The sequence below is a fragment of the Solea senegalensis genome, linkage group LG3 (assembly GCF_019176455.1).
Source record: "Solea senegalensis isolate Sse05_10M linkage group LG3, IFAPA_SoseM_1, whole genome shotgun sequence".
Lineage (NCBI taxonomy): Eukaryota > Metazoa > Chordata > Actinopteri > Pleuronectiformes > Soleidae > Solea > Solea senegalensis.
This window is the reverse complement of record NC_058023.1, coordinates 29,884,730-29,896,917: the sequence shown is the minus strand read 5'-3', so window position 1 is coordinate 29,896,917 and position 12,188 is coordinate 29,884,730. Positions and strand designations below refer to the sequence as shown.

At 42.9% G+C, this 12,188-nt stretch overlaps 1 protein-coding gene and 1 long non-coding RNA gene across 5 annotated transcripts in view; both read left to right on the top strand.

The window, feature by feature from the left end:
• LOC122766805 overlaps window positions 1-1,112 on the top strand; it is an 85,280-nt gene extending 84,168 nt beyond the window's left edge. The window contains exon 5 of the long non-coding RNA XR_006360108.1: window positions 715-1,112. This is a non-coding gene — a long non-coding RNA (uncharacterized LOC122766805). The remainder of the gene's footprint in view (window positions 1-714) is intronic.
• Window positions 1,113-6,670: 5,558 nt separating this feature from the next.
• Window positions 6,671-12,188, top strand: part of atp2b1a (ATPase plasma membrane Ca2+ transporting 1a) — a 36,597-nt gene continuing 31,079 nt past the window's right edge. Inside the window, exon 1 of one of the 4 annotated variants that reach the window (XM_044021981.1) lies at window positions 6,671-7,383. The gene's annotated coding sequence lies outside the window, so the exon portion shown is untranslated. Of the gene's footprint in view, window positions 7,388-8,752; window positions 8,912-12,188 lie in introns of those variants that run through there. The other 3 variants (XM_044021980.1, XM_044021979.1, XM_044021982.1) reach the window with 3 other exon arrangements.

Genomic DNA, 12,188 nt, shown 5'->3' with positions numbered 1-12,188 from the left:
TTTCTACAGACGGGGTGTTGGAAAACCTTGCCTTGCCCTTCACATGACACACTAACAGAGGAAAGTTTCCATCAACTGCTGGAGAAGCAGCTGGAGGTTCTGACTTAAGGGGAGAGGGGAGGCTGAAGGACGAAAGAGAGAGAGGCGATCTGTCGCAACACATGACACAAGCGAAATTAAACAAGCTGGTTGTGTTTGTGAAGAGAATTATGCAACATGACATTAACCAAAGGTAAACACGGAGGAGGGAGAGGGTGCATGAAAGACAGAGCGTGCGTTCACATCAGCCAGGTCACGTGTCGTGTCCGAAAGGTCATCCCTGCTTAAAAGTGTTAAAGTGACTGCAATAGTTTTTGTTCAAAAGTCAAGTTGGACCTTGTTGGCGTGTTCTGTGCTATAAATGCAGGACACACTGTGCTCTTTTTTTTGTAACTCAAATTTAGACCACGCTGAGTTCATGGGTGGCAGAAAACCAGGTCACAGTCGTCAGAGTGAGTGAGTGAGTTTGAAAGGACAGAAGCTTTTTCTTCAGTTTCCTCTTCTGTGAGGAGGAGTCATCCTCATCTAAACTTCCAGGCTGAAGCCATCAAATTTCACTCATATTTACACATGAGTCATGGAACCCGATGTAGCTCCATAGCTGGTTGTAACCTTGATATATTAAAAAAAAAGAAATTATGTTTGATGACACTTTATCTCTTTCTCTGTTCCCAGAAATCTAAATGATAAGTGGCTCCGTCTGTACTGTACCTGCCTCAGTGTCAGCAAAGTGACCGAGTTGTCCCCTGACAGACCCGGGGGTAATTGGAACAGTGGACTGAGGGGTAGGCACACACACACACACACGCACGCACACACACAAATCATTACATTTACCACTAAGCATCTCCATAAGCCCAAACAGGCATATCTGACATATCCATCTGCTATGGCTGGATCAAGCTGGATCTCTCTCTCTCTCTCTCTAAATCAGGGTAAGGGGGTGTGCCGGTGGTAATGAAGATGAGGGCATGACATGTAATCACGGGGTTGGTCACTATGGATTGTGTCTGCTGTGTTGGTCGTGTGTGACGGACCCTTCACAGTCTCTAAGCATGTCGCCTGTGCGGACATCAGCGCAGAGTGGACTTTATTTTGAAAAAAATGTGTTTCGAAAATTACTTTTTCATTAGAATGTTTTATTTGGGAATGCTGGCAGTAATGAAATATATTAAAAAAAACATGATCATGACATCTAAATATCTAAATATAATAGGTTTAAACCCGTCCGCCCACTCATCTCGACAAAAAGACTAGAGTAAATAAAATAGAAGAGCACTTTCTAAAGAAATCACACGTCAAAAGAGCTGCAACGAATTCATTTTGTTCAGTTAACTCGTAGTCTTGTCCATAAAACGAAAATGTCTACCAGTGTTTCCAAATCTCCAAATGAAAACGTCTTCATAATGTTTTGTTTTGTCAAAAAAAAATGTATTTAATTAACTGCTATAGAGAAGCAAAACCAAACAATTACAGGTTTAAAGACACTCAAAGTGATTCTAAAATGATTTTGTATTATTTGAGCACACGGACGCTAAAAAAAACAATCATAAAATGTCACACTTTTGCTTTGAAGTTGTACGTATGTACAGCAGGGGCCTCAAACTCAACATGACCTGGGGGCCAGTGAACTTCTCGTCTGGTCAGGACGGGGCCGGGGGCCAGAGTTTATTAGGGAAAATGAACGACCTGTTCACTGATTTGAAATCAAGTGTTTGTTTTGATATATAGTTCACACAAAAAGAAAGAACATGATGGTGCAAAATGAATGTAGAAATAACAGAGACAGACAAGAAGAAATAAAATAGAATCAAAATATTGAGTTTGAGACGTCCGGTGTCCAGTGACACTCTGTCTTTCACATCACATATTGCTGCCCGTAAAACCTCCCACTTCCTGCTCCCTCTGACACACACACACACACACACACACATGTTCATTTGCTCTCCATAAGGAAGGCAGATCAAGACCACAGTGCAAGGTGTGTGTCTCTGTACATGTGTGCGTCCGAGTCATTCACGCAAACATGCACAATCTCTGGGCCTGTAGCCCTGCCTCTCCTCCTCCTCCTCCTCCTCCTCGCACTCGTGCCTTCTTTGCCTCCCGGGGGAAAAGCCCCCATGTGAACTGGAAGAAACGGGGGTGTAAAGGGCACCAAGTTCCCATTGGATCCACTCCTGTATGCCCCATCTGTGCCCAGTCCATGCCACTCTGCCGTATTCTAAGAGCTCCACAGTGGCTCGATCAAGCTCGAGCACTTTCAATGTGCCCCTTCTCTTGCTCTCTCCCCGAATAATGTGGGTTAAGCAGAAGAAGAAGAAAAAATCTGATGTGGCTCTGTAATTAAATGGCCATTAATTGTTTTTCCTGGTCCCTGTTGGCACTGGCAGACTTTAGGGGAAGAGAATAGCAGATTTATGGGGCTGATGGGCTCCACGCCTAACTGAACAACTAAACACAGTGAAAGCGATTCTTAATTACCGCCTGTTGCCACTAATTTTCCCAAAGTCACCTCTGCCAGAAAGCTAACTAGCCCCGCACTGAGGAACACAGGCTTCTTCTGTCAGTACAACAGTAAATTTTTGTTTTTCAAAACTGAAAGTTTCTTTTCTTTTCTTTTTTTTCCACACTTCCACACTCCTCCCCGGGCGTTAGTCTATATGTGGAATCTGGTTGTGTCTGCCTATAAGGCAAACAAATCAAACGCTATTTATATGCCCTACATTTTATGAGCACGTAAATGTGCAGTGGACTGAATGAAATCCACTTTTCAGTCTCACCGCTGGCCCGGGCCAAGTGTAAATACACGAGATATCAACAGAAAACAGACGACGGAAAATACAAGTCCTGGAGGGCAATGTACACACACACACACACACACACACACACACACACAACCTCCTAAACCCTTTCTACACATTCACACACAAGTTTATATGTACCATACACACACACACACACTTAGGGCAGGGTGGGTCACTGTCCTGGCCTCAATGGGTACTTGAGGTGAATTATTGTTTGCGAGTGGAAACTTGGCCCGATAATTTCAGTGCTGCTGGCTCAGAGCTGAGTAAGACCACTGTCTCCTTCCTTGTGCGCGCGCACGCACACACACACAGTTTTTGTGCATTTCCAGTTCACACTTATTTGCTGACTCTTTGCCTTTTACAATAACCCCTTGTCCGTCCGTGCTTTTCAGCTTCCGTCTTCCTCTTCCCTTCCCCGTGCACGGCCTCTATATTCCGCGTTTTTGGCCATTTCCATTCACTCTCGCTCCTTTTTTCCCAACAACTCTGGCCTTTATCCTGACGGCTGCTCACCTCTCCGCGGCTGCCCCTGCCAGTGCCTGCAGTAAATTCCAGAGGTAGCTGGAAACACAAACATGAGCAAGCCTGGAGCAAACAGCTCGGTCATGATAGACCCCTCCTTCACAACCGCCGCACCTACCCACCCACCACCTCTCTCTCTCGCTCTCTCAGCTCTTCTCCACAAAGGGGGGCTTTGTGTGTGTGTGTGTGCATGTGTGCGTGCGCGTAGGTGACTGCCTCACAACGTCTCCCTTCAGATCGTCTCTTGGACGTCCACCTGCATCATAGGTGTAATTCATGTGTCTGTGTCTACGGCTCCATTGCCAGTCAGCAAGTGTGTGTGTGTGTGTGTGTGTGTGGGTGTTAATCATATAATTGGGGACTCCTCCACTAGACATAATCCAATGTTTGGACTCTTGTGGATTTCAGGAAAAATGTGATTACAGTAATTGTGGCGGACTAATGACGCGTTAGACGGGGACGGTTTGTTATTACAATGTGCAGGACACGTCCCCTAATATAAACTTTGTCTTGATTGATATAGCTACTGTCCTGTTTGTGTAGCACGTCCAAACAGTCTGCCGTTAGCGTCCCCAGCCCTGAGCCTAACAAGACGACGCGTTCTCTGAGCAGAGAAATGCAAACAAAGACCTGGTTTTAACTTTTGATTGGTTTGCAAGAAATAAATCTCACACATCATCATCATCATATCTGATCAGCAGTCTTGCTCTCTAAAAGTATGCAACACAATTTTTCCCTCTTCCTCTTCAAAGGAGGCCCCACACACACCCCCACACCCCCTCTCTCCATGTCTAACTCTTTGCCAATGTGCTGAGCCAGTGGAAAAATCCGACATCTGTTCAAGAAACAAAGTGGTGTAGAAAGATTGGTTGACCAAAGGAAGCAATATTCATACAGTGTGTCCTCGCTGATAGGGACCTGGTCGTGCAAGACGACTAATGAGACATCTTCATTTTCCACTTGTCTTGGCTGCGGAGGCACATGATCTCCGATGGCACCACAGTTATGTTTGTTTTAAAAATGTTTAGGAAATTACTGCTAATCTTTCTCTCTGTGTCTCTGTGTCGTTGTGGCTTTCGTGATGTATTTTTTCCACCCCGGCTTTTCCACTTTGCATTGTTATTCGTGCAAATGTCTTAATCAGTTCACAGCGATGTGAGAATGTGATAAGATGCAGAGTCTGCAACTAAGTTCCTCTCTTTTTGTAAGAGCGGCGGACATATTCGTGCGGTGCCAGTTGCTAGACGCTCCTCGACTGAACCTGCAATTATTTGTCAAGCTATCTCGTCTCATGGTGTGTAGCGCTCTAGCCCGGTAATTAAAGTTCTATGTTGGGATGAACACACAGCCACAGCTCTGTTCTCAAATGTGACACTTCTGCCGAACTTTATTTTGTGTGTGTGTGTGTTTGTGTTTCGTGCAATGTCGTTCTTTCCGAAAGCATGTGTTCTCTTTCCACCCTACATAAATAAAGCGGTTGTCTTCTGGTTGTGTGTTTTTAATAAATGCAAAAAAAAAAGCTACTCTGAGCACAACATTCCCCTTTTTGGGGGAGCTTTTTGGTATGCCTCGTCATTAATGCTTGTAAACTCAGACAGCATAAACAACACATTAGCATGCACAAAGGCTAATGACACTTGACATTTACCGTAGCTCATAAGATGCTCCAGAGCATATGGCAAATTTCCACTGAGAATCTGAGTCAACAGCAAGACAGAGGGAACAGCTGTGGGTAAAATCATTGCCCGCTCATTTTAAAAACTCTCAACAAAAAAGCCCCACTGACATCAACTTTAAATTTCCCTCAGTCAAGAAACAGGACTGATTTAAGTCCATCTGCAGGGATCATCTGAAATTACTGCTCTGCCCTCTTTTGCAAATACGCGCAGCTGCGATTTCCAAGAGTAAATTTGCTTTCTCCATTAACAAGTCCAAATGACCAAACAGCTTCCAGATTGCGGTGTGTACAGCGAAAAGGCGCTTCGTGTGGGGTTTCGCCATCTCGCTCACTTCTGTGGTGCCAAAGTGTTTAAATGGACTGAAGCCGAGGTTAAGTGGTTTCAACTGAATAAACAGTTAGTAATAACACCAGGCGAAAATCTAGTTTATTGTCTGTAATATTTAGATGAAGAGTAGATGCCACAAGGCTGAGCCACAGAATGGTAGGAAAATGTGAGTTGATGACTTCTGCATAAAGAATTCTGTCCTGGCCTAAGATACCTGCATTTCCCAAAAGCTGAGAGCTTTTAATGAATATGTGGATGCATTTATCATTTCAGTCTGTGTTAAAACTGATTAATTGTCAAAGGAATAGTGCAATATTTAAGAAAATACTTTAAGAAATTACATTACAAGTCTGATATCGCTGTCATGTATCTGTTAAATAAAAAAAAGCTATACAGCTCAGTTGTACTATGACTATTTTAAGGCACTTTGAGTTGTATTGCTTCATTTCAAAGGTGCTTTGTAAATAAAGATTGATAGATTGCTGCTAGATCGATGTATGCTAGGCTAAGCTTGATTGTGATTTGAAAACAACCAGTCACATTAGTGAAATGCTAACATCTGACACTAGCTCATGCTAGTACAGCTAGCCTCTGGTTAGCTTAGCTGAAAGACAGAATTCATTTGAAAACAAACTTGGCTTGTGCCAGGCTAAGCTACACTATGTACCACTGTTTTCAGTCATGGCTTAATTAAGCAGGTGCTGGCTGTGAGTGGTCTGACTCTCTATAAGAAAGCTAAGTGGTGCTATTCCACTATACATTTCTAGCATGACTCGGCTCGACTCTACTAGCATTTCTTTTTTGGTTTTCTGTAAGTGATATACCTGATATTTTTTTTTTTTTAGTAGCTGAAGGTTCCAAACGAGCTGAGCCGATACTAAAATGTGACGTCAACATACTGCCGCACACCTGTTAGTCAGAGAGTGTCGTCACTACAAGAGTCATGAGCTCAACGTCCGATACAAGAACAACGCCGAACTGTAGATCAGTTAAAAAGAACTTAAAAATCCTTAACATACGTTAATCGCTAACGTTTAGCAAGGAAATGAATAAAATGTCAATATTTAACTGGTGTATTTATTTACCTGAGCAACCTGGCAAAATGTGTTGTTGGCTGCTACATATGATGTTTAAAATCTTATATATAGTGCATTTTATGCACTGTTGTCCTTTTGGGCAACTTAATGCAGTATTGTATGAATTACAATATTGTCCTCTTTTGTTTGTCTCTGCATCTCTGCAGATCGTTCCTCTTTATGCGTTTGACCGACTCGGTGACCTCACTTACACGTAAGGACAAAACTGATTGCACAAGTCAACTTACATAAATCTATTGTTTTCCATTCCGACTTCTTCCTCTTTCCATGCAAATATTGTTTCTCCCCCTCAGAGTTGAGCTGACTCAAAGGTTCTGAAACAGCATTTTCCAACTTTAAAATGTGCACGTTGAACTTTCCCCTGGTTTATAAATCTGAATAGGTAAATATGCCTCTGTGCAGATGCAATTATGGATGTCGCGTTAATGATAAATCCCATTATGTGGAGGCAGCAAGTATATTACACTGGGGTTTGACCTCAGCCAGTGTTGTTCTGAGTTTATCATCTACCGTCACTTATCTTATTTTTTAACCAAGGGTCCATCTCAGTCTAATAAGGTTAGGCGTTTAAAGATGGTCACTTTGCCTGGCTCTGTTTGGTGTCAGGGTGTTTTATTCTCTTTGATTAAAAGGGAATATTTAACTGCTCCTGCATGAAAAACATATTGCTATGAATAGATGTACTTTCTACTCTTTACATTCTGACTTTAGATGTACGTAATTCATACAGGAACATTATTGACTATTTTCATTTTGTTCCCTTTACGCCAACATCGAGACTGATTACGACAGATGACAACAACATGGCATGAGAAGATGTTACCAACAGCAACATGAATGAAGAACTTCAACCAAGGAACACTGCCAACAATGACGCTACAGATCTAGAGAAGCAGGACAAGAGAAGGTCCAGTATGTAAGATGTAGTGACATCTGATAGTGAGACTACAGATTTGAACAAATGGAAGACATCGTCTGTCCATGGTTGTGTTGTAATCTTCTGCTTCTAGTTTGTCCTTTTGGGCCGCTGTAGAAACATAGCAGCAAAATAATACTAAGCTAATTAAAACCAAATTATTTTCATCTTAAAGCGATTCTACACTCATACAAACATACTTACAAATAATGTGTACAATGTCTGCCAATACGCCCTTCTTTATGTCACTTTAATAAGCGAAGAAGACTATACTATATTGTGTGCTGTGTACTTGTATTGTTCTTTTTTACCAAGTTATCAAAAGAGGTATCATGTATCAAGATTTTTTTTGTACATTTGGATCAGATTTCTTTCCTTGATTTTTCTTGCGTCAAGAAGTTGAATCAGAGCTTCTTCTTTTGCCAGATACTTTCTACTCAACTATGTGCTCTTCTATTTAAATAGAGTGTGAGTAAATTTGCCTTAATGTTATCTGTTGCTAAAAGTCTGGGAGAATTTCACTGACAGTTGACCCCACTTGTACGGAAACTGGATGATTGTCCTTCTCCATGGGACTTGAGAGCTTCAAAGAACACAGGCAGTGAATGCGAAGAAGAAGAAGAAGAAGAAAGGACTACGTCATGGAAAGAGTGACGTCAGGTATTATTAAGCGCCGGGGGAAGAGCCTCGGCGGAGCTCAGAGAGCAGCAACGACGCTTCATTTGGTGTTTCGGCGCAAATTTTTCTGCATGCCGCATCATATGATAGGGTTTGTGGAGACAGAGGGGTGTTGAATAAGCATATTATTATGAAGCAACACGGGAGCAAAGAGGTAGTACGAAGGGATCATGACGTAACCGTTTCCATAGGCGACTGATATGCCGGCTAAGCCAATGGGAATCCACACCAGCGGTCTTTACCCAGCCTCCTTTTGACGTGCATCACATGTCCCCGGCGGTGTAGCGCTAGAAAGGAGCCAAGCGCGGCGAGATAGTTGCCTTCTGTGCACTTCCGGGTTTGCCTACATTTACGTCGAAAACCCCCCCACAACCATACAGAACTGACGATAGAGACGTGAGACAAATGTAATATGTACGAATTAGCAGGCGTTTCAGTTTGTAGCAGTTGTATTTGTTAATGACTCACATGCTGAATAGCTCAGTTATTTCCAGAGACGGGGTGGAGATTTACAGATTAAATGTTGAAGAACGTCCAGCATAAATGTAAGGTATTATTAGGCATTTGTGAGTCATTTTTTTATCAAACAGACTAATACCTGCGTGTGTGTGTGTGTACTAACAACATGTATTACACTGTATAAATATCCATAACGGTCACCTGGCGTCCATTGGTTCGGGTGGAGGGAACCATCTTGACACTCGAGGCTGGAGGGACTTCGGTCGTGGCTGTGACAGCGCAGTGGGCGGGATCTTACCTCAGATCAGGGGAGAGAGTTCAGTCTTTGGTGAGACTGAGGGTGAGTTAAAGAGGGAACGGGAGCTGGGGTTCGCTTCAGAGAACGGAGTATGTATTTCTTCCTTTTATCTTGTCTTTGTTATCTGTCTCTGTGCCAGTGTGACTGACCGCCGCGACACTAAAGCTGCCCCCGGGTGTTGTAGACGTTGCATTTTACCTCCATGACCCGCTTAAGTCTTCATTTTTGTCTCCAGTGATCAACGAGGGCCAGCCACTGGTGGGTAGCTGACTTGGATGGTTAGCTTTATACCAAGCTAACGTCGCTAGCTCACGTTATATCTCAGATAGGCACTGACATTGGGGCGTCTGCGTTTTACCAGCGCAGGTAGCCGCTCAGACAGGATGCTGTCAGATTCCCTATGCTTGCGTTTAGCTCACGGAGACCCCTGCATTGCCACGGGCTAAGTTTTCTCACTTGTCAATCTGTTGTGTAAGTAGCATTTGACTATTCCCCTTCTTTGCATCTGGTTAAGCTAACGCTTGGGGGCTAGTTGGCTAACATTCTACGTTAGCCTGGATGGTTGGTGTGTGCTTTTTTCAAAACGCCGGATTGAACAACACGCCACATTCGCGTGTACATTGACGTATTGACGTTGAAGCTCATGGTTCAGTCTGTATGTGGGGAGGGTGGGGGGGGGGGAGAGAAAACGTTGTACAGTTGAAAATGTGGACGAGAAAGTTGCCTGACACACAAACCTCAACGGTGACACTGGGTTTTTCCCCCCGGTATGTCACTTAACGTTTCTCCGTTATAAATTGGACGCTAGAAAAGATAATGGCAGTACGCTGACGTTAGCAACGGCTCTCGGTGTCGGACGCCGCGCAGTGCGGCTCTTCACGCGGACACCTCGTACAGCTTCGGAGGAGCGCCCGCGAAGGCACGTTGTCTTTACCTTTCTAAATGTTTAACCTGCGAAAAGTAAGTCTAAATGACACCTCCAGTCGGTGCAGTGTCCATTTCTGCTCGTGTTGGTAGTTCGACTTGCACGCCAGCCTTTCCGTACCCAACCTCATCGAAGCCCTCACTTCAACCACTGAAAGCAGGGAAGCACCACTTTACACCCCCGTTTCACATGTCACCGCAAGCCGCTGTCAAACCCAAATGTCTTAATAGGAACATTCCACTTTCATCAGTGCGGCTCATCGCTGATTCTGTGCACCGTCGTCTTTGCGCAGCCATGGACCTCATATCTATGTAGTTTCCCGTCTAAAGCAATTCGATTGCGTATGTTACCGTTACACTTTGATGGGCAGCGTCGTTCAGTTTTGCATTCGCTCTCACCACCAGCATGTTTCCGGGCTGGTGTGGGGGGGATCAGCATCTGAGCACCTTTTGGTGCCTAGTTGAAGGGATCACTCCTCATCCAATTAAATAGCACCGGGTTTGCTGCAGCGCCAGCATTAAGTGGGTCTCCATCAACATGGTTTTATGCGCATTTTCGATTTGCGCTTGAGGGAGGTGGAAAAGTTGGCATATCTACAAAAGGTAATCAGTGCAATGGAAAGATTTAGCCTATAATGGCAGGGCAGCATTGCACTTCTTAGTGTACAGCCTGTCGAAATTTATTGGGGGAAGAAGAAGAAGAAGAAAGAAGGGTCACAAAAACACGTGACTGAAATGTTACTCCAGCTTTAATTTTCTTGTCCACTTGGCCAAAATTGTTGGACAATATGGTACATGGACCGATGAGGATACCACAACATTTACTGAGTTCTAGTGAAAACCAGGTATTACTACAATAATAGGTGGGAAGCAGCAACAAAATGTGATCATGTGTTTTATTTTTTCTTCTTTAGTTGCGGTTTTATTAATGGTTGACTTGGTCATGTGTCAACAGCCAATGGCGCTTTTTAGTTGCGTCATCAACGTGCATTCATATCCTTCTTCTGTGGTGACCTGGATTTTGAGGTGTTATTGCGCCAATTATTTCCACAATCATTTAATCTGTTGATTATCGATGAATCTTTGATAATGTTGCTTGGTGTTTCCCAATCCTCGAAATAAGGGCCCTTGAAACTGTAAATATATTGATTAATAATCGACTATTCACTTTATTGTTGGAGCTGTGTATTTTCTATTGGATTGTTGCAAATTTGATTAAAATTCATCTTGTATTTTTTATGGAAACCTGAATTTTGTCTTCCTGTGTTTGCATTTAATAACTTGTGATCCCTCCGTGGACTCCAAGTGGAAAGACAGTGTTATTCAAATATATTTAAACAAGGAATTAACTTGAGCTGTGTGCCAATTTCTTGTTGAAAGGCGAGGTTGTCTGTAGACATAAATACACAATGTAAGATAATAGCCAAGAACTATTGATGGAATTCTGAATGAGTTAAATGTGTCTCAATTTTACCATATAAGAAAAATAATCCCTTAGCAATGAGTGATATTTTATTATTGCTGCTTAACTCGGCATATAGAGGTTCAGAGCTAGTTTAATGATTCACTCAAACCATCAGTGACACTGCTGCTGTGTCTGAGCCCTTTGAACTCAGACTGTTGCTGTCACTCAAGAATGACAAAAATATCCTTTCTTATTCCTTCTTGTACTGTGCTTTTCCTTAATGGCTGGCTATTGATAGTGCTGTGTGACATGTCCCAGGGATAGGAGCCAGTAGTTGTTATATAGGTTGTTTATCTCAGAGGCACGATATCTTGACCTCAGTGGCTGTGGTTCTGCTAGATAGCGTCTTCTCTGCTCCTCTTTTACGGACAAACAACCTTTCAGATTTGAATTTGAGGTCCACCCATACCTTAAATCTTGTCTCTGATCAACATGTGAGACTAGGTTCTATAATTCCCATATATATTTGTAGATTAATAGTCAGTACACTTTACTTTATTTCTGTACTTGCATATCTTTCAACAGCTGGGCTTCATGTAATATTTGAAAGTTTTAAGTTCAACGTAAACAGGGTTTTCACTCTCAGAGTGTGTAATTTTCTATCAATGTAAATAGCAACTTATGAATTAAACATTGAGTGCAAATATTAAAATGACCCAGCGTCACAATATTAAACCCAATATCAACGTGAAGATGCAGAAAATACCTCTTGAATGTTGAATCATTCCATTCACTTCAAACTTAATTACAAAACTGGAAATGTATTTATATTTTATGACCTTTCACAGCCCTCCCGCAGTACAGTCATGGCACACGAAGGGGCCGCGGCCCACACTTTGGGAATCGCTGGACTAGATCTTTTGGATTTTGTCTTGCTTACTGGGTTCATTGAGTGTGCTAGTGATTTTGTGATTTCTGCTAATCTAGCATTTAAGCTTGCTGCTAAAATAAGCGCCTTCCGTGGTTACTGGACGGGC